At 47.7% G+C, this 22000-nt stretch overlaps 1 protein-coding gene across 1 annotated transcript in view; it reads left to right on the top strand.

Moving 5' to 3' along the window:
- LOC142588869 (uncharacterized) overlaps nucleotides 1-22000 on the top strand; it is a 371216-nt gene that overhangs the window by 256831 nt on the left and 92385 nt on the right. The gene's annotated exons all lie outside the window — the stretch shown is intronic.

Genomic DNA, 22000 nt, shown 5'->3' with positions numbered 1-22000 from the left:
TGTGCAAATGAATCCATTGGCGTTCTGTAGTTGATGGCTTAAAAGCGTCCCTGTTCTGGACGATCATAAACCAGAACGCCAGTGCACTATATTTAGCAGATTTTATATTGGAGAAGGATTAATTATATTGACTGTAGTGGTATACTCATTAGAATTGCTGCTAAGTAGTTTGTTTCACAGCACTACTCGCCTTCGATTTCGCAATTGCAACAAGTACCCTCTAATGTGATTATTTAGATTATTTAAAAATTATTTGAATCCTTCACCGAGGACAATGCAATTTCTCGTGCAGCCGCATGACTGCCGCTTCTTCAGCCAATCCACCTGAACAGGCTGAATCGAGCTATCTGCTCCATGACGCTCTGAAAAAGTTTGTGCTAACTAAAGGAGACACCGGATACAGATGGTGGCACATATGTTTGGAGCGCACTATTTGAGCAACGGCAAATACTTCGGGAAAAAAAATGTGTATAAAAACGGGGACATAGCGCCAAGAAGCCCCTCCATACGGGATTAGCATAGCCTGGTTAGATATTTCTACTTCGTCTATTTTTAACCTCTTTCTTGCTTCACATTCATTTAAATAACAGCGTACCAGGATTACACGTTGTGCCGCAGGTCTACGAAGAACGTCGGCCGCCTTTGCCGTTTCCGGCTGTACGTCATAGCGGAAGCGGACCTCTTGAACACCTCTATCAGAGCTTAAGCCGAGTGAAAAATAATGAAAAAAAAATCTCCCCGCCTTAAGTCACGCAATTCTTGGAACTTCTAGGAGAGGCGGAAGGTCTCTTATCGCCGACAGCTCATCGCCCGGATATTTGTAACACCAGCGACGTCGTATATATATATATATATATATATATATATATATATATATATATATATATATATATATATATATATATATATATATATATATATATATATATATATATATATATATATATATATATATTCCGAATCTCCGCGCCCTTGGACGTGACGCAGCTGAGGCGACATCGCGCCCTGATTGTGCGTGTGTGCATACATCCGGGTAATGTGAATAGATGAACAGGAGCTAACCTCTCTTTAAACGGCGCGTCCTGCAACGTGAGTGTTTCGAAAGTCTCAGCGAGCGCGCTCACAGAAATATCTGCTGTCTTTCAAAACTGACCTGAGAGCGCGTTTCCTGATCGTTTAGTATGGCTTTTGATCGATTGATCGATCCATTGATTGATTGATTGATTGATTGATTGATTGATTGATTGATTGATTGATTGATCTTATAACGACTCAAAGTGAAGCCTTCGTGAGCTCTGAAAGACTCCGCATACACCATAAAGCTTTTTACATCCATTAAGGTGCTAGTTTGTCTCATGACTATGCACGATTACACTTAAGGTTATATAAGAGTTTATTATGCACGACGGCGAGTTCAGACTACAGTTGCGCCGCTGTGAAAATCCGTTGTTGAAAATTACTGTATTTATGACCATCTGGTTTGCAGTCAGATATATAACACGAGAGTTTGATAGTTATAGCTGTTTAAAGTTTATGTCGTGCAGTTTTCTTGTCGTCTGTCGCAGGTATACCGTCACGTTTATGCGTGTCACTAAAAGTCGCAGAAAAATGAAACTGCGTTTGTTTCCATCGATATGATTCGAACTTAGCCCTTAAGGATGAGGTTGTTTGCCATGAAGGAAGTAAACACCCTTTATACACCAAAGAGGGTGAAAAAATGTTTATTCTGATATATTCACTCTAAAAGAAGTTTGCACAATTTGGAGCTTAGCTTGTCCGGAAAAAATAATCGTAATCTATATATATGGCATGCTAATTTACTTTCTTGAACGCTGCGCGTCAGGTCCAGTGTAAAATAATTTACAACCTTAAAAGGGAATATGTGTGTAAATATGTCTCACTCACACCTTTACACCCTTGCTTGGGGTGTAAGAGTGTGAATTATAGATCGACTTGCACTCCTAAATTTTAAGTGCGTAAATCAACTTTACACTGTATTTACGTGCCACGAACGGCGTGCGCCTTGTCAGCGTGACACATCATTCCCGACAGGAAACTAACGAGCGCGGCGTTTTCAAGAAAGGAAGCGCAAGGCAAGGCACAGTGGACGATTGTTCGGAGACAGGATACACCCCAAAGGGTGTAAATAAAATTTCCGGCTGTGCTACATTCTAAAAAAGTTTACGCCCTTTGGGGTGTATATCTGCCACAACAATGATCGTCATCTGCCTTGCTTGCGTTTCCTTTCTTGAAAGCGCCGCGGCCGCTATACTTTCCTGTCGGCAATGCTATGTCGTGCTGGTGAACGCGCATGCCGTTCGTTACTGGGAAAGTACCGGGTTCGCAGCGTTAAAGAAAGGAAACGTGGACAAGACAGACGACGTTTGTCGTTGTGTGGCAAGCTGCGACTCAGAGGGCGTAAACTTTTCTTATAGTGTATAGGGTGGGGCCTACGGGGAATGATTTTGACCGCGCGGGGTTCTTTAGCGTTCAGCTAAAGTGCGTTTGGGCGTTCAGGCTGTGTCGGGGCCGCGGCAGCTGCGTCGTCAGGGGGTCGAACCTGCGACCTCGTGCTCGGCAGCGACAAGCCTCAGCCACCGAACCTCAGCTGCACGCTGAGCCGTTTGTGTGTGTGTGTGTGTGTGTATATATATATATATATATATATATAGATATATATATAGAGAGAGAGAGAGAAAGAGAGAGCGCTATAGCCTATACGTAATGCCCGCATGCACCTTCGCATGCACGACGTTCCCGGAACTGCGCAGGGCTTGCGTGATCCTTGATTTCACTTACGGAGATTTGCCCTCTGAATGCGCGCGATCGTGCGTGCTGGCCGATAAGGAAGACAAAAAATAATAATAACAAGGATGCAAGGATAGAACGGCGGTGTTGCGTGCGCGGAATAACTACATAACCGCGCGGCCGCGCTGTTTGCGCAAGTTCTTCCCGAGTTTCCGTTAATTGCTGCGGCGACGTAGCCGCAGCTGACCGATTTTTTTGACCGGCGCGCCGTCCCTTCGCCTCGCAGATTGCGGCGTTCGGTAAGCGGAAGCTTTCGCGGCGTAATACCCTGCGCGATTAATGATCGGGGAAAAGAAAATTGCGCTCACGAAAGGCTTGGAACGTTGGTGTATGTGTATGTGCGCGCATCGGTCGAGTGCGTTAAAAAAAAAGGACAGCTGCATAGGGCGATGCGAAGCAGCTACAGAGAACGACAAGAGTGTGTGATTAATCGGTATGATTAACAATATTAATAACTTTAGTATTCGAGCTGGGGATATGTAACCAGTCATCGGGAGGAGGTTTCAAAAGCTCTGTCCACGCTGTTAGTCAGTCAGTCGGTCGGTCGGTATGTAGATTATGTTTTAGTCCGACCATCCGTGACACAAGGCGATAAGGAGCGGCGCGGAAAAGAAGGTCGTAATAGTGCGGCCAAGCAAGGCACGATACTCTGTCGCCCGGAAGATAGCAACAGTGCAGTCCAGCGCTTTGCGGAAGGGTAGGTAGGAAGTGTAAAGCCCACCCCCCAGCTCGTAAAGCAACGTGCCCTTCGATATTTCCGGCGCGGCGCGCTGTACCGCGACGGAGATCTCGGAGGTCTGCGCTTATATATTAGTCGCTAGGTGTCACTGTACGGCATCACACTATAGTTCATCGTGTTTTTTTTTTACTGTTTAACCTAGGTAGGACATTAGGCAGTACAATAGCAAGAGCTTGGTGGCGCAACCCACTGCCCCGTTCCAAAGGGGACGCTCATAACATCCATCCATTCATCCATCCTATAAAGCCCCTTAAACGCTTTAAAGAATGCCGCCTCCTCCTCGCGCGCTCTGGCCGAGGCCGACGCTGCGTCGCTATTGGCCTAATAGCACCACGTGGGCCCTCGCGCCGTGCATCGGCGCCATTTTTGCTCGAGAAGGTTCTACGGAGTGGCGAGGAGCGCATGTTGGCGCCGTTGCTGCGCTCGAGCGGCGTAGGCGGCGCCACCGTCGAGGAGGGAGCGTGAAAGAGAGGAGAAACCAGGAGGAGTGAAGGCGGAGGAGGGGAGTGTCGCTACTTTACAAAGTTTACGGGGTTTTATCACACTAGGGTGTACCAGTACACTCTAGTCACGAGCCGCCCCTGAGTAAACTATATAGTACGTCGGGCGGACGAGTATAGATTAGTCCAGCGATTCCAGGCCACTAAAAGGCCGGAAGAGGCTATTGTCTGCGACGGGCAGTTTACTCGGGAAATTTTGCGAAGGTCTCTCAGAATTACCTATGGGTGTTTACGTTCGTTTTGGCTTCGAAAGCTTTTATTAATTCTCTATGCTCAACGTAAGGCACATGTCTATAATACCTTTTCAGCAAAACGTTTTTAAAGGCGCCCGTATTCCGCAGCAGCTGCAGTTTGTACGTACACGCGCAACGGTCTTGTGTACAAGGCTCCGCAAAATCGCAGCCTGCATGCAGGCACACTCCGTGTACGGTGCAGTCGAAAGTGACAGCTGTGTGCGCCACGTGTGTTTACGTGACGTTCGATGCGCGGAATGGGTCGATGCTGCGGCGCCGGTGCTCTGTCTGGCTGGAATTACATGTAGCCGTATACGTGTATAGCAGTGTACGTACGTGCACGGTGCGTTGAACTGCGCGCATCCGCCCAGACGGGGCAGGCGTGCGCCGAGCTTAATTGGGTGCAGTGTGACTACGTGTAGCGCTCTTGTATACACCTCCAGGCTGCGTGTAACCATTTGTCCTTCGTGTTATCGTTCGTGTACATATCGACAGAAATTGCGACTCCGAAAAGAGGAACTCTCGGGAGATGCTTCAGAACAAGGCTTGCTTATGCGCCCAGTTATATATATATGGTGTCTCAGCTAAATTTAGCCGAGCTGTTAAACGATGAATAAAATGTCAGATAGAAAATACAAGACGCAAGGTACAGTTATAAGGCATATGGCGTTCGGCCATCGGACCTTTGACGACCGAACACCGTAGGTATTATAATTGTATGTTGCACCTTGTTTTTTTTTTCTTATATGTATATTTTTTCGTTGAACAGGTTGGATAAAGTTAGCTGAGACACCCTGTATATACATAATTTCCAACGGAATGTTCCGTAAGTACGTATAGTTCACAAAGGAGCACACTTACGAAAAAAAGAAGCATATTTTAAATATTTTTACTTGCGAACGTTTCGTACGTGGCTACTGTATAGTGACGGGATTTTTCATCGGGACGTATCGACGCGAAAGCGTCAAATGGCTCATTGATCTAAAAAAAAAAGGACCGGCGTCTGTAGCGCAAAAACGGCACCTAAATTCTTATTGGCTGCGATGCCGTGTCTCGAGCGCGCCTCGACGGAGCACTGAGCGGGCGAGAGGGAACACCGACTGCTGCGCTATAGCGCGTCGAGTCGGGGCCTCCTGGTTAGCACAGGGCCGGCGCACATTGATCCGTGACGTCATGCTACCTTGCCCGACTGCCCTATGGGATCTAACGGGGACGGGCTCCCGAAGGGTCCGCAACTCGAAGTATGTATACCGCTCAGCGGCGTTCAATTGGACATTAATGCTTTCGCATTCACAACTCATAGGAAGTGCTTGTAGGTGGGCCCTCAGATTTTTGGAGGGATGAGAACGAAACAATCAGTTATATATATATATATATATATATATATATATATATATATATATATATATATATATATATATATATATATATATATATATCTGTGTGTGTGTGTGTTGAAGAAACGAAGGTGCACACTTGCGAAAATTGCATCTTTAATGTTTTTAACGTTTCGGCCGTGGCACGGCCTTCGTCAGAATAAACTGATATTCTGACGATCAAAGAAACTGGTTTATTCTAACGAAGGCCGTGCCACGGCCGAAACGTTAAAAACATTAAAGATGCAATTTTCGTAAGTGTGCACCTTCGTTTCTTCAGCTACCTATGCACCGGACCTACAGAACTTTTCATTGAATATATATATATTGTTATCTTATTGACATGTAGAAATGATCTTGCTTTCTTCTGGTGAGGATACCCCGCATTACGTACGCGCTGTGCTCCTTTACCGCGCGCAGCGCCACCTCTCCGGTCATTTTCTCGGGTATTAAACTCAGAATGCAAAAATACAAGAAAGAGAGAGAAAAAAAGCTTTGTTCTTCACCGTTCTGTCGCGATACGCGCTATAATCTGAGAATGTCGTTGGAAAAAGCAAAGTCCGGACGCGTGCGCGGCCAGCACGAGGCGGTGTGTGCACGCGCGTAGTGTACGCGCCACAAAGGTATACAGTCTCGGCAGTTTCCATTTCTACGAGTCGAGTGCGGCCGCCATGCACGTAAATACAGCGGTACACACAGCGACGCGTGCGCAGCCTAATAGAAGCCGATGACTTCGTCTGGCGAGTCGCAGACACTGCAGCAACCTTTCCTTGTTTGCTATTTCGAAACTATACACATGACGGCTGGCAGCCACTCTATATAGTTGTATATAAGTCGCATTGCTGCTGAGGTTTTGTTTGTCTACTCCGCTGAACTCAAGGGGCAGGGGCTTTCGTTTCGTTGCGACTTGGCGCGGCGTTGAGAGAGAGAGAGAGAAACTTTATTGTCGCTCAGTGGATTACTGAGCGGGACTGAGGCTCAGTCCAGGCGTTGGACCGACGCGTATGTGCTGCGAATGCTTTTTCGGCGCGTCTTGGAGTGCTTCTCCCGAAGCGTTTTCTATTGGGAAGGCCTGCCTGTGTGTGTGTACGTGGTTTCAAAACGTGCTGCCTCGTGGCCGCGTTTTTTTTTTCTTTTTTCTTTTTTCTAGCGGCCGTCGCGCAGTTTTCGGGCTGACGTTGAGGTTTCCGAGCGAGCATGCAAGAGACCGGATATGTTTGTTCGGCGAATAAGTTCTCCGAACGTTTGCGTCTGCAGTTCCTTGTTTACGTATATAGCGCGTATAGGCGTGGTCGCTCACTGCCGTGTGGGTGTGTAACCTTTCTCCACCAAAAAGCAGACGCCATTACGCCTCACCAATTTTCCTGTTCTATAACTGGTATGACAGCGACAAGAACTTTATTAGAGTGTCCTGAGGAACTCGATTGGGGGGAACAGAAGGCTCCCCGATCAAATTGGTGGCTCCGCCCACGACGGGACAGGGAGGTGGTGACTCTCCGCGACGTCGCGGGCCCTCTGGCCGGCCTGTAGTTGGTTTGTGAAATCCGAGCTCTTCAGCAAGGCGTCCCCCCTTAGACTTGTTATGAAAGTCGGAGCCCGCGTTGTACGGGCGCAGCCAGAGCATGTGTTCGAAGGAGCAGCACGCGTGACCGCATTTGGAGCACGATTGCGGGAAGTTGGTATGGCATGAAAAACTTTATTCGGGTCCGTCAGGTCGCGCTAGACTCCGAGCCCGAAGCGGGCCGCTCCCGCGTCGGTACCGAGAGGCGTAGCTAGCCTCTCGGCCGCATCGCGGGCCCGATGGATTGCCCCATGTCTGTTCTTCTAGTTCTATAGCTGGTGCTTTTTTCTTGCTTAAAAATTTGCAATGTGGGTCAATGTTCACCCCTATTCTTTTCCTTTTTATCTACTTCAATCCTGCCATACCTCGGGTGATGCATGCATCCCCCACATTCACATAGATTTTTTTTTTTTTGTTACAACAGAAGTGCAGCGAAAAGATGCCGTGTGGATTTGCGCATATACGATGGAACAGAGAACGGCCGGTTTATCAATGAACGTCGCGGTCAGTCAGCAGGTGAATCGATCATGCTACCACCCCAATGTATGTGCCTGTTCTCTCTTTAGTGAATTGGCGTCATTGTATACCGATCCTTGTTCCCTGCCTTGTCGATTCGCATATGCGGATGCCGCACGTAACGATCGATCAGTTTCTCAGACAACCCGTCTCATGTGACCCTCCAAGGTGCACGTTGATATATCGTGAGCCTCCTCCCTTTTTTTCTTGGCAAGTTCATAACCTCAAGAGTAGAGCCGACAGTATATTATTTGCGGTCGTTTAGGGCGTCGTTATGTCAAGTGCGTTGGCGGAAACACAGAGAAAAATAAGTATATATATATATATATATATATATATATATATATATATATATTCAGGATGTCTGGCGCCCAGATCGAAGTATAACCTGCAGGCCTGGGCGGAGTATAGGTTTGCATAGTGATCGTCAGCTTTCGAGGTTAATGTGTACGATACACATTCCGTCAATTTGCAAAATCGCGTTCAGTGCTGATGACTCGTAAGTGCGAACAGAGTGCGCCTGTGCTTCGACGCGCGTCGTGTTATGAGAAACATTGCAAAGCGTTAGCTCTTCACGCCTGTGGCGTACGTACGGTGACCTGTGAGTCACGTGGTCGCATGCTTCCGGTGTCACTTGGTCATGTATAGAGCGGTCGTCCTGGTTCTCTCTCTTTCTTTAATGCAGTTGGCGGTATATACCGCGCGTACTGAAGTAAGTTTTCTCGCCGCTGTTTTATTCGCGTTCACATCTGCACCGTAAGGACTGTTGAAACAAGCGAAGTGAGGCTTGCCCCTTTTTTTTATTTTTTAGTATGTGTCCAGCATGTATACGGAGGTGAATGCAGCACTTGTACAATGTACCCGCTACGGTCGTTGGTTCGACTGCCGACCGTGACGGCCGCGTTCCGATAAGGGCAGAACGCAAGGACGCCCTTGTACCAAGCTTTGGGCATACACGCGCTCGCGGTACACCCGGGCTGGTGAAAAAATAATTCCAATCCTGCCACCACGGCGTCTCTTATCATAGCACCCCCCCCCCCCCCTCCGTTGTGTTTCTCCGGCATGCGCAACCTCGTCAGTCCACGAAAAGATAGTAAAGAAGAAAAATTTTTTTTTTGCGCATTTCACAACCACCTTGCAGTGTGGCGTGCGTATAGCAATAGCGTTAGGTTGTTGACCCGGCCTCTTGACCGCCTATCAGTGGAGCCTTATTGTCCCCCCTTACTCAATCTCGGCACGTGTCGTATGTACTACGTACGTTTTTATCACCGCTGTTATCGGGGAAGCAGCGGAGGGTTCCGCCTTCTATATAACACTGTTGCCGCGGTCTCTCGAACGTTCCAGCAGAGCTATAGCTGCAGCTGCGCAATATGTCCGCGCCCCCCCCCCCCCAACAAAATAACCTTCCGCGCTAAAAATAAAACGCCTCGGCCTCTTCTCTCCGGCAAGAAGGCCGCGGAACTTTCTTCTTCACTGTCTATATTTTCTCTCTCTCTCTCTCTCTTTCACCGCGGTGCACAGTGAAGCTAGCAAAGAGCAGGCCGTAAGCACCGTGGGCCATGGGCGCTAGCGATGCCGTTTTCGAGCCCGTGGTGATTCACACTCGCTGCATGCTGGCTCTGCAGCGCGTCTCACCCGTCGCCTACGCCGTCTCAGAACGTCTCGCCTTCACGCGCATTAGTTAGGCGGAGGCAAATAGCAGCAGCATGCAGGCTAGCCGACCTCGTCGACCGTAACGTTCACTCGTTTGTATAGCCGCTTCCGTGGCAACGGGTGCTGTTTTTTAAAGAGCCCGCCTGCATGCTTGCCAAGACTTTGCGAGGCGCCGGCTGCAACGAGTGTTTGGCGAGAGCGGGCGACAAAGGGAGAGGGAAGTTCAGCTGCGGGAAGTTGACGAAGCTTTAAAACTCTCCGTTGTCGTCTGGGTCTGCGCAGCGCCCCGGCGTCAATTAAAGCGTGCCGCGAGCCTGTCCATGTGTGTACGCGTATTATCGCGCATAACGCATTATGGGTTCCGGTAATAAAAAAAGCTTCAAGAGCCCCCCCCCCCCTCCCTCTCTCAGTTGGCTCCGTCGGAAATTTTAGCCGCACACTCGAAGTTGTATAAAATGCCGTCTGGAGAGCGTTTTACCGCGTGACATCTTCAAATTGGTTCGTTATTGGAGGATATATGTACAATGTCGTCTGGAGAGCGTTTTAGCGTGAGACATGTTCAAATCGGTTCGTTTATTGGAGGGTATGAGAGAAATTCAAATGTAGCGTCGCCGTGTTGCCACGGGAAGCTTGCTTCACTGCCAACACAGACACTCGCCATTTGTCTTGACCCGGGAGATGATTTAGCGCCTACATTGGATGATTTAGCGTGGTCACGTGCCATAATTTGGGACCTTGCAGGCAGCGCGTCTGACGTGGAGGCGTTTGTGCGTGTGATGGCGATGCGAAAGTATCCGTAAATTGACTGTCGATAGTATCCGCAGTACTGCGATACTAACATCTGCTATGAGTATTTGTTGTGCTAATCGATAGCTTTGCAATTGTCGGGCAGCAACATTACCAAAAGCTTATCGATATCTGACAGTCGGTTGCACTCACTTCGCGCATCTTTTTTGCAACAATGTTGCGAGCTTCCTAATGAATTCTAACGAGGAATCAACGTTGAGGTTCCTAATACGGCTGTCACTGATTCGTACTCATAACTAACCATGGTTACACCAGACCAACAAAGTTAATTTGTTCCCCTGCTGTTAAAAATGCAATTAAAATTCGTTGCAGCATAGTTATACACATTTCATTATAATGACCTTTCTTTCTTCTTTTTTTTTTGCCTGAACAGTTCCCGCTTTCTGTTTTCAATTATGTACACCGAGCGGTTGAGAACATGCGTTCTGCTGGTATGCTGACGTTGCTCTTGATGCACAAGTATGCTAGAATACTAAGGAGTTATGATTTCTTGCCAGCGGTGGACAACTACAAGTCAACCATGTCGCGTGGCCTATGTACTCTATTGGCACGGTGCGGAGCGCTATCCGTCTGTGGCGCTATGCGTGACGCGTGCACTGCGACATAGCCTAGGAGGCCACGACTGCGAGAGCGCGGATCGATGCATGATCGTCACCGCAGTCTGCATAGCACGTGTTCGTAGCTCGTAATGTACAGGAAAGCGTCGCCAAGTTCATGCTGAAAAAAAAAATTGAAAAAAATTAAGCCCGGTATACGGCATGGTTCTGTACTTACGATGATACTGCCGAAAGCTTTTTTTTTTTTTTTTGCCATCCATAAGTTCAGCAGTGATTCAACAACACTATCGGTAGTCCTGCATCGCTCGCGCGTGACCTTTATTCTCCGACAGGAAGCGGGGCTTCCTCGAGAGGATGGGTTCACGACCTCGCGTACACTTCAGCTGTTTTCGCACTGTGCAACGGCCTTGCACAGTTATGTAACCACCGCTGATGCCACGGCAACGTGAATCGGAGACGCCGGCAGACCGAGCAAAACGCGCGCGTTCGAGCAGTCGGGTCGGGCGATAAAATTGCTGGGCTCCCCCAGCTCCGCCGGTCTCTGGTGTTTGCGATAGCAGTGCCACGCATAATTCTTTTCAGAAGCCTGACAGCTTGGCTGAGTTGCTAAAGAAGATAAACAGACTGTTACCAGCCATGAAAGAACGATTGGAAATGATGCGCCGTAAAGTAATGTGGGTGGGAATAAGGGTGTCGATCTGTCTGTAACTCTTACATCCTTACATCCAAAAAGAATGTAAAGGTGTGGGCAGGGTGTAAGGGTGAGAGTAGGATGTAAGGGGAGGGAGTTATAGACGGATTTACACCCTTATTCACTTATAAGGGCGTAAACTTTTTTACGCTGGTCAGAGCGTGATCTGCGCACCACCGTTACCGGCGTGCAACACCCGATTCCCCCGAGGTGAGGGGTCCCTTCAGGATGTTTTACAGGCAGTTTGTGTGGGCTCCCTAAATCTATCCTTGCGAGAGAGGTTCGCGACGTGCTCTCTGTTTTAAGGTGCACCGACAAAAAAAAAAGGAAAGAAAAAAAAGAAACCTTACTTTTCTCCGTGGAAGGAACGCCGATAGAAATGTGAACCCTTACCTACATGTGCGGGCGCATTCCGATTTCCCTATTCAGCGGCGTGTAAAACGCAGAATTGCTCTCGCTAGGCAACTGATGAGCCGATTGGAATGAAACCTATTGCGTATTTAAGAGAGATTAGCAAAATTCTACCATCTGCACGGAGCACAGTTTTCATTACGGTCTCGTCGTTCTTACAAAAAAAAAAAAGAAGAATCCGAATTTTGCGCGTCTAAAAAAATATTGTCCAGAAACCATCGACAATGATTGTCAATGTAAGCGAATAACCCTAACGCAAGAACGAATGAACAAGCAAGCGAGACAACGAACGAACGAACGAATGAACGAACGAAGGGGCGAGCGGGTTGGGCGGGCGAGCGAGCGAGCGAGAAGAGAGAACGAATGTTTTCTTTGCCGAGTCCGACCAGCGACCAACCACGAAAACGGCCGAAAGAGCCAAAGAAAGCTATAATTGATGGCCACAATAAATACACACAGAAAAAAAAAAGAAAACATTACGCGTATCCAACGCACAACTCACATGGAGTCTATATGGGATTAAGCAAAGCTTTCGCGAAGCGGTTAACTAAGTGCCAAGAATTTTGCCCGTTTTATTCCAGCGTCGTTGGAGTAAATTGGCCCGCGCGTTGCATGTGCTCTATCGTGCCAATGCGACACTAGCGGCGACGGTCTCAAAGAGCTAGCTGGCATTGGCACGTCACAAGTATACGTGTGATTGTGGCCTAATGGTTAATGGTTAATAGTTAATGCCAGCACAGCAGCCTCGGAGCAGCTTCGGCTGCTGTGCTGATGGAGCGAAGTTAAATCCCTGCATGAAGCAGGTAATTCATTCTTTCTATAAGTGCGATTTATTCGGCTATAAGACAGCGGCAACACCCAGCAGCCACGGTCAGGAAAATTCGGGAGGTTTCGCAAAGAAAGATTGGTTTCAAAAAGGAAAAAAAAAAAATCTGCTGCTTGCAATAGGTAGACTTGTGCATCTACGCAAGACTTTTGTCCGACCTTTGAAATGAAACAAAGCTTACCGAATTCCGTGCAGTGGATCGCCGAGTGAGATGAATGATGATGATGAATTTAATTCAGGGATTCGGAAGACCAACAAGAAGAAGCTTTTCATTTTAATTTTTCTTTAATATCGCCGCGTATTGGCTGAATCAGCACGAACGAAAATTACGACGCTTAGCAAGTTATCGCGATTTAATGTTGAACGCGCTCTTCCGTTTATTGAAGGCCCTCGCATGCACCGCGAAAATTAAAGAAGAAGCGTAATTACTTCCGTAATAGTCTAGTGTGTCTTGTCGTAACGATGATGCGAAGGCACGTAATGCGCGCAAGGGCGGCCTCGTACGTAGGCCGCCCCATTGTTCCGCGAAGAAAAGGTACTGGTACGAACGCGAAGATAAGCGTCATTGTGCGCCTCCAGGAAACGTGAGCTGTGTACCGGTGAGTCGGTGACTCTCACGCTGTCGCCGCTCAGTTCTCCCTGTGGCCTGAATCATTCGACTTTCAATAACACCGAAATTATTTTCGAAATTGAGTGTGGTCAGTTAGAAACGTGTATAGAAGGCAACAAGGCGTAAGTAGGAAGACGTGTTATCCGGCATTGTTCTTTTAGAATGGCAGCGAACGTTCTGCCCTTACGATCATTTCCAACCGTTCTTTCCTGACTGGTAACAGTCGGTTTATCTTCTTTAGCAACTCAGCCAAGCTGCCAGGCTTCTGAAAAGAATTATGCGTGGCTCTGCTATCGCAAACACCAGAGACCGGCGGAGCTGGGGGAGCCCAGCAATTTTATCGCCCGACCCGACTGCTCGAACGCGCGCGTTTTGCTCGGTCTGCCGGCGTCTCTGATTCACGTTGCCGTGGCATCAGCGGTGGTTACATACCTCGTTGTTCTGGCAGCAGTCGGGCGAGTATTTCCTGCAGCATCGCTCTCAACTGGTGATTTTCCTTTCTTTTTAAAGCGAGAGCTTTACGGACCGCGAACTTGCGATTTCGCCGTGGCGGTGCTCCTAGAACGCACATGACGTCACAACGCGCTCCTCGCCGCGGATATTTCTCTCTCTCTCTCTCGCTCCCTAGTCACTACTGCGCATGCGCCACTAGTAGCACCGAGCCACAGGTATTCCGCCGCTGCGCAGCGCCGCGCCTTTCCGCCGCCGCCGTTTGGTATGACGTCACACCGCGTTACTCTACGTTGCGCTCGCCTCCGCTCGCTTCGCCAGCTGCGTCGCATGCCCGATAACATGTCGGAGGGTTGAAAAGGAGAGCTCGCGTGCGCCTCAACCACAGTTGAGGCGGCAGTATGGACGGCGACAATTCTGATAAGCAGGAGGAGGCCTGGAATCGACATCGGAACGAGATGAAGAGGAAACGAATCGCCCAGGAAACAGACGAACAGCGCGACTGGCTAAACGCCGCAACATAGCTAGACAACCAGACTAACCTGGACTTGCAATCAAGATTAACCTAGGCTAACCATGTTATGCCTTAGCTTTCGCTACGTATATCCTGGCATAGCCGAGCTAAGCCACTGCCAATTTTTTTTCACTGCGAGGAGGAGGACCGCTTAAGCGAGCGCGCGGGTTTTTATCGAAGAGCAATGACGTCACACCGCCTGTGTCCTCGCCGCGCCGCTCCTTCTCCCCCGCTAGGCTCCACCCACCCTCGCTGCGTCGCCATACTGCGCGATGCTATTTTTATACTCTGGTTTCACTCTATCTCAGCTCTCCCTCCCCCGGCTCGGTGAAGCTGCGGACGTCAAGAGAAAACCAGCGAGGCTCTAACAGCTCCACTGTAAAGGAAATCTAACGAACGCCGAAAAGCATCGGGGCTAGATTGAACCAATATTTTTTTTCTAAGTGCCTTGTGGTGATTGGCCTCATCGCGACAGTCGCTACTGTGAAAAGATGGCGCGCGAACGCCGACCAATGAGTAAATTGCATTGTGTAAGAGAAGGTTTATAAAATATTTTCATCAACTTTACCTAACTAAATGTGTTTACCAAATGTACCAACTAAATGTGTTTACAAAAATAAACAAGAAAGCATTTTCTTGCGCGTTGTTTACTGATTTGGTAGAATAATCGTACTGACGGTTTATTCTGCATGAATAAAAGGTACTCGTTCTGATAAAAAATGATTTCCCATATATAAAGTTCAAGTATAATTTTATACACCTAAATTTACCAATTATCAACCGCAGGCGCTTAATTGAGTAATAACCATGGAACACGAGCGAGGTTAATGCCATTAAGTATCTAGGAAGTTTACCAAGTTTACCAATGCCATTAACAAACGCAAATCCTTTCTCCTGATCACAACCACGGGATGTGCAGCATGAACGAGTAGGTCTCGGTCTTTAGCGGCACCGGTACAAACCTGCGGAGCTGAAACCAGCAGCACTGGTAGTATACACAGCCTTGAATCGGCAAGCTCAACGGTTTAACCGGTGTACCACGAGGTTTGTGGCGTCGTCTGCTCGTCGTCCGCGGCAGTCACTCCGTGGCGGCAGTAGACGATGACGCAAGCACGCGTCGCGGATGAATACAGTGTGCATCGGCGCGTTCGCTCTCCTGATTGGTCGGCGAGGCTTCTATACTCTGTTTCATACATTGTAGTCAACGCTCCAAACGTTCTAGCTCACTGTGACGAAGGCTAAAGATAGAGAGACTTACTGCTCGCTTTCGCGACTGAAAAAATAGTGCGTCAAAAAAGAAATATACGTACAGGTACGCGTCGTGTAACTCGATGTGACGTTAGGTCTCATGCTTTTATGCTGCAAAATGCGGCGTTAATATTACATGGAAGGCGTCGCGGATCTAAACCTATATTTACCACCGAACGAGCGGAGCAACACATTTCTGCGAGGGGTGGCCACAGCGCATGTGCTCACGACCAAAAAATAGTACGTCGCATACTGGAAGCACAATAAGGTGCTCAAGTAATGCGTCGTTTGACATAACCCTACGTCCACGAGTTGTATTTGCAATGTGTGAAATAGGTGTTCTGCAAAAAACGTTGCCTGCGAGACACGCGGAGTGATACTTCTATGTCCGCACTACTTTTGTAGCTTCGACAGCGTTGCGTATGTATGAAACAAAGTGTAGCTTGCGCAGCGCTGTACCGTTTTATGAGTGAGACAGACAGACAACATCTGTCAAGCGTCGTCCCACGTCGTGGTCGCTGATGCTTCCTCTTCTTCTTCGTTTTTGTGAATTCTTTCTTTTTTTCCCCTCTCCCTCACCCATTCGCCAAGTCTCGCCGCTATACCGGCTTTGCGAGCCGAGTTGCGCAACAGACCCGGCCGCCTTTTTCCCAGCCCCGACCTTGGCACTCAGAATAGTAAACGAAGGGAGAAACTGCGGATGGTAGGCAGACAGGCGAGATCGGGCGCCCGCCACGAGCCAGTTACTCGGGAGCCCTTGCAACCCGCCCACTCGGCTTTCACTCGCGTCCTGGCTGCCTGATCGCGCTTCGAGATCTCTCCTTGGCCGAGACTGCAACTGGACGGCGGTATGCGTGGACGTTAGCCCCTCTGAAGGAAAGGAGCCTTGGGCGCAGATGCACCTGTGTTCTCGCGCTACGATTAAAACTTGCGCGCGTAGGAGAGGCTGCACCGGGTGGATTCGTAAACGTGGTTGCAAACAACAAAAATGACCGCTTCGAGGGAACTTTACGCGTTTGTATGTGTGTGTGTGTGTGTCGGCCTTCTTCTATCGTTATGTTGCTTTCCGTGCGTTGTGACGAATATTCGATGCGCGGTATACTGGTGCGTAAGTCTCTTCCTGTCTAAAGGTGTGGCTTCGGAGTTATACAAAAAATGGTGCAAACATGGGTCTTACGTCTGTCAAAAGTTGGGTCGCATGTTGTTGCTAGCGGCGCTTGTACCATTAATAACGTTGGCTAGCGTTATAGGCACGTAGCCGAGTTGTACTCCTGACGCAGGTGAACGGCGAACTGACTTTAATTTGAAAACTCCCGCCCGCCACGCGGATTTGAATGCGCAAGAAAGCCACTAGACTTACTTATGACATGCGATGCGAATCGCAAAAGACTTGCGCGAATCCCTCTTTATTTCTTTTTTTTTTACTCGTCATATATTTAAAATAAATTTTGCCTTTTAGAGACGTTATTGCACTTGACTTGGCCACGATACTGTTATTCTTGGTAGGACAGTTATGCGCGCTTACTGCTGTTTAAACCAACGTAATGGTGTTGCACGCTTTCGAAGCCAGCGCCGAATATCTATGCGGCGGCCTTCTCTAGCGGCTTTTCATGAAGATGTAGCCGCGTTTGGATTTACTGATACGATGTGGGTCTATGTCTGAAGAGAGAGATTGGGAGAAGGAGCGAGGAGGATGGGGTACCGTGTAAAAAATGCAATGAATGGAGAAGGAAGGGTTGCGTGGGCGCTTGGAGCTTCTCGGGGTCTTCAAAGTCTATTGCGTTATGGCCAGTTTCGCTTGCTCACCTCACTCGCTCTCGCTTCGACGTCGTGCGGTCTCTCTCTCTCTCTCACTCGCCGTGTTCCTCCTTCTCCTTCCGCGTGGCCTTGGCACGGTGTTGCGATTTCCGTCGTCGACCGGCCAACTCGGGCGGCGGCAACTGCTCTAGCGCGGCTCGGCGCTGAGACGCGGCAGCTAGGCACACGTGCATCGTACGCGTTCTCCGCCGGCTATCGGCATTCAAGTGTCACGTACTCCCCGTGTGTGTATGCGATCTCCATTTACGCGCAAACCCCCACCGGCCGCGGCGGTGTAGTGTTGTGTGTCACCATGCGACGTCGTCGTCATCATCACCGCGCTGATCGACAGCTGACGATCGTCGTCGTCGACACGGTGAGCGCAGGTTGGGCGGCGTTTTTCTGCGATGACGCCTCGCGCAGGCGTGCGCTATAAGCTTGCCGCAGGCGTGGCTGTTATGCGTTCCTTTTCTCTTTCTTTTTTATCACGCGCGCGCGCGCGCTGGTGTGCCTCAGTTTATTAATTCCGTTTTCTTTAAGTCGAGAACCGTGCGTTTCCGCACGCACGCCCGCCGATTTTCCACGCTCCGTAGAAGAAACCGTGTGTGCGTGCGTGCGGTGTTTTGCGGCCGCGCCGGTTTCGACTTGGTCGCCGCTGCGTGGCGAACGTGATCGAGTTTTGGTTACGGTTTCGAGGTGTCGTCTGCTACGCCGAAATTTTTTGGTTGCGGGGATATTGCGTCGTCTGCTACGTGGCCTCTGTTGGGCGGCAGCGGCAGTTTTTGTGGTTGCTGTTTCCTCAGTAAGCGCAGTGTGATTTGGTGCGGTAGCGAGCAGGCGTGCGGTGTGGTCGCCCCCTTTAATCATGAGCATTCTGCTCTTTTTTTTAAATTTTATTTCTCTCTCTCTCTCTCTCGCCAACCAAGTGAGGGTCAAAGAGGCGATAGTCGGGCAGCGGCGAGGCGTGATTATCGAGTTTCCAGAAATTCTAACACTGACCTCGTTTAGGAGTTGCCCGTTTCTTTTAGTTTTCTCCCTCTCTAGACACCGGCGCGGGCTGTCACTTACGTTAAGCGAATAGAGCTAACAGCTGCACAGTGCATGTCGTATTAGACGGTCCAGAGGCAAACTTCGCTCTGTGCGTAATCGTTTGTCAACCACGCCTTTGCAAACGTCGCACGAAGCGCGCCTTAGCTAGCGCTTTCTGCTATCGAAGATAGTGTCCCCACATGCGTGTCTCTGTGCCAGAGATAGGTGTTTTGCTCAGTTATCTGACTGTCAAGGTTGTCACGGCACGTGAGAAAGAGGAGCTCTCGATTTGCTTGCTCCCCGGTTAAAGCGCCAGTTGCAGACCGCTTTCTTCCTCTCCCCCCTACATGACAGTTGCTTACGTACGTGTATTGAAGTTTACGCTTGCGTATTTTTCTGAGCTTCACAACGTATGGACAACTTGCAGATCGTGACTTCTCGAATATGCAGTGGCGCAGGTCACATTCCATGCAGGCAAACATTAATAAAAAAAAATAAAAGAGCTAGAGGGAGACAAGGTCCCCTGCTGTGAATTTTCTCGCAAGACGAAATTAATGAACGTGACCAAGTCTTCAAAAGTTACTTGCCAAATATTAGTGTCCAAAGGGGCAGACAGATGAAAAGACAGAAGCGTCAACCCACAGCCATGCATATGCACTTTTTTGCATCTGCCCATTTGTTTACAAACATCCAGCTTGTCTACCTATTCTCGATGCCCACGGCCATTTCACCACTTTATTGCTAAAATTTTCGAAATATGACCCATTTGTTCGTAATTCCTGATAAGTGTGTCAACTGTCAGGCATGCTGTAATTGCATCAAATTTGGAAATAAAGTCGATGAAATTCCTCTTATAAAACTGACCCATTTAAATCAAGGCTTTTCTGCCCTAACTTGAATTAGTACTATGTCACATTGTGTGATAAGGTTATCGTGGCTCTTTATGGCCATATCTAGCTGATCGTGACATGTCTTCATGTGCAATCCTTTGTGTAGCATTGCCTGACATTTTTTAGCTTATCGCTGTCAGTTACCATTGTGTGTTAACAGGTCCAAAGGTCAGCATGTTAAGTCCCCATTCTATAGACCATATGTCCGGCTGTCATATCTTTGTTTATGCATATTCATTTAAATGTATATGTTACACGAAGAACTGATTTCTTGTGCAAGTTAGAAAGGATCTAAATTAATTGGCTGTCATCCTCAAATCATTGAATATTTCTGTAAACAGGATTGGATATTGCTTTCTTGTTTTAAAGCATTTGAAGATTGTACCAGATGCTACAGTGTGATAGGCAAGAACTGACATCACACTTTTCTTTAAAAGTATCACTGACGCAACATTTCTGATTATATTCTTTTTGGGTTACATGAAGGTCCAAACCCAATAAACCTTAGAAAATGTACTGCAAGCGTAAGTGTGCCCGAATATGCATTTTGCCATAATATTTGTTCCTGCAACCTAGTTTGGGTTCCAGTATTCAGGAAGTGAATGCGGCATGATGTAATGATGCCCGATCCGTTCTTGCTATTTCTGCGGCTGCCACTTGTCAGCACAGTCACAAGAAGTGCATGCTGCACGTTTATTTTTTCATGATCAACATCATCATACCTAGCCTTATTGCCACACGATATCAGCAAATTTAATTCCATGTCACGGCCTCACAGTCGGGGTGTCGGAACAAACTTTTTTTGGGTTCGGTTCAAGTTATGTTTCAGACTGTGCATATTCTCCAATTCGGCTCAGGTTCAGCTTCGGAGCAAAAATATAACCATTTTCTCGAATATGTAACTGAGTTCGAACCGGTTTGAACCAGTTCATATCGGTTCACAGCATTTCAGAATTAAGGAGAATGAAAAGCTTTAGAAAACATATGTATTTCAGCTTCACCTGTGAATTCATTTGAATGAAAGATAGTTGCCGTACTAGTAATGTCATTGTTGCCAGGTCCAAGGTTTGAAGGCCAACTTTGGTATCAAATTAAAATATAGCCCATAAGTGTTTCCCAACATTTATACATGCTAGGCATCACTGTTTTACATCTGTGAAGCGTGCATTATAGGGTTTGTACAACTTCTAAAGTATATGTCAGTGCTCGTTTAGTTTGATAAGTCTCTTGAAAGATGATCCTGCTTATTATAGGGCAGAAAAGTTAATTTACATGGTTACTTTGCTGATTGTGCTTAACAGGCATATCTGTTTATGTGAAACATATTTGCTGACGATGAGTATGTTTGTATTTTGAAAATACAAGCTGTGTTGACAACGTTAAATTAAAAAAAAAAATGAAATTTATGCATTGTTTTCCGTGAGAAGGCTAGACCTTCTTTTTTTCCATAAATTGTACTGTTAATGAATTATTTGTACTTCACAAATGGGTCTGTCTGCTCCCAGGATTTTGAAAGCCATACTCTTACGTCATCAGATGCACATGCTTGTTTTCTGCTGAAGTAATGTAGGCCTCTGTGACAGCGACACACGGGGCCTTGACATTCCCGTCTGTCATAGCTGCAACAGCCTGCTGACCGTATATGTGCGGAGCCTAAATACTTCAAATGCCACAATGCTGCACTTTGGTTGCATTGCACATAATTGGCAACGACCCATATGTTACATAATTTGAAGTTGCGAGAAGCTTGCAAGGTATCAATAACCTGGTCACCTTTACTTTGCAAGTATTGCATTATTTGCCATTCGCTTTCTATGCAGTAATTTGTGCATTTATTTTAGGCATTCCAACTTGGCATGTCTTTTCATAGGTTTGATAGCTTTAACCAGGGTTGGCCAGAAATGCATATTCAAAAAGCCACAAAAGAGCTCACTAATAGTCTCACAGCAACAGCAAACACGTGGAAGTTTCAAACGTTAATGTCATATATGATGTTTTGACAACCAGCGCTCTGTGCAAACAAGCGCTGGTCTGCTTAGAATGACATCTAGGTGCTTAGGTTGATGAAAAAACTTCCTAGCTTGGCAGCTGCACGACATTACACATACTTAGATTCATAACAGATGATGATTACCTGACCGAACAACTGTCCACCCAGAATAGGCAAGGCAGAATAGCCAAGCCCAGCTCGTAAGCCACAGTTTCACCATCCTTAGTCTACACACTTGAGTCCATTCCTGCATGTAGTCAGTGTCAAAGGTTCGCCAGGCGTGGGTTTTGTGAAAAAAAGCTTTATTCTTGTATTATATATTTGCCTGCAGCTTGTAATGGTACTTTGTTGTGTTAGCTACGTGTGCTAAGACTGACTGCAGATCTGCCTGCGTGCAATAAAAAGACTGTTTTAGAGTCAGGTTTGCCAGCTTCTGTGGAGCTTTTAATCCGTACATTACCTGTACTTGTAGCTCGGCTGTGCTACCTCGTTTGTAAATGCAGACAAGCTCGCTGCCATCTTGTGTCCTTGTGTCATGTCCAAGAACGCCATGTCCCGAAAGTGTCACGTACCAGAGACCTGGTGTCTTCATGCCTTTAGGAGGAAGGAGTAGACTTGGGCAGTACACACAGCTTGTGTAAAATAAACAGTAGTCTGTTAGGGTAATGAAAGAGAGACTGAGGGATAGGGAATGTACTTGTTGGGTAGTAGGGGGAGAACTTATAGGGTGTTCCCAATTACTGGGTGGCTGTTGCTAACACAAGACAGCGGTCAATGGGAAGTTTAGAAAAGAG

The sequence above is a fragment of the Dermacentor variabilis genome, chromosome 7 (assembly GCF_050947875.1).
Source record: "Dermacentor variabilis isolate Ectoservices chromosome 7, ASM5094787v1, whole genome shotgun sequence".
Classification (NCBI taxonomy): domain Eukaryota; kingdom Metazoa; phylum Arthropoda; class Arachnida; order Ixodida; family Ixodidae; genus Dermacentor; species Dermacentor variabilis.
This window is presented reverse-complemented; position numbering and strand designations above follow the sequence as displayed.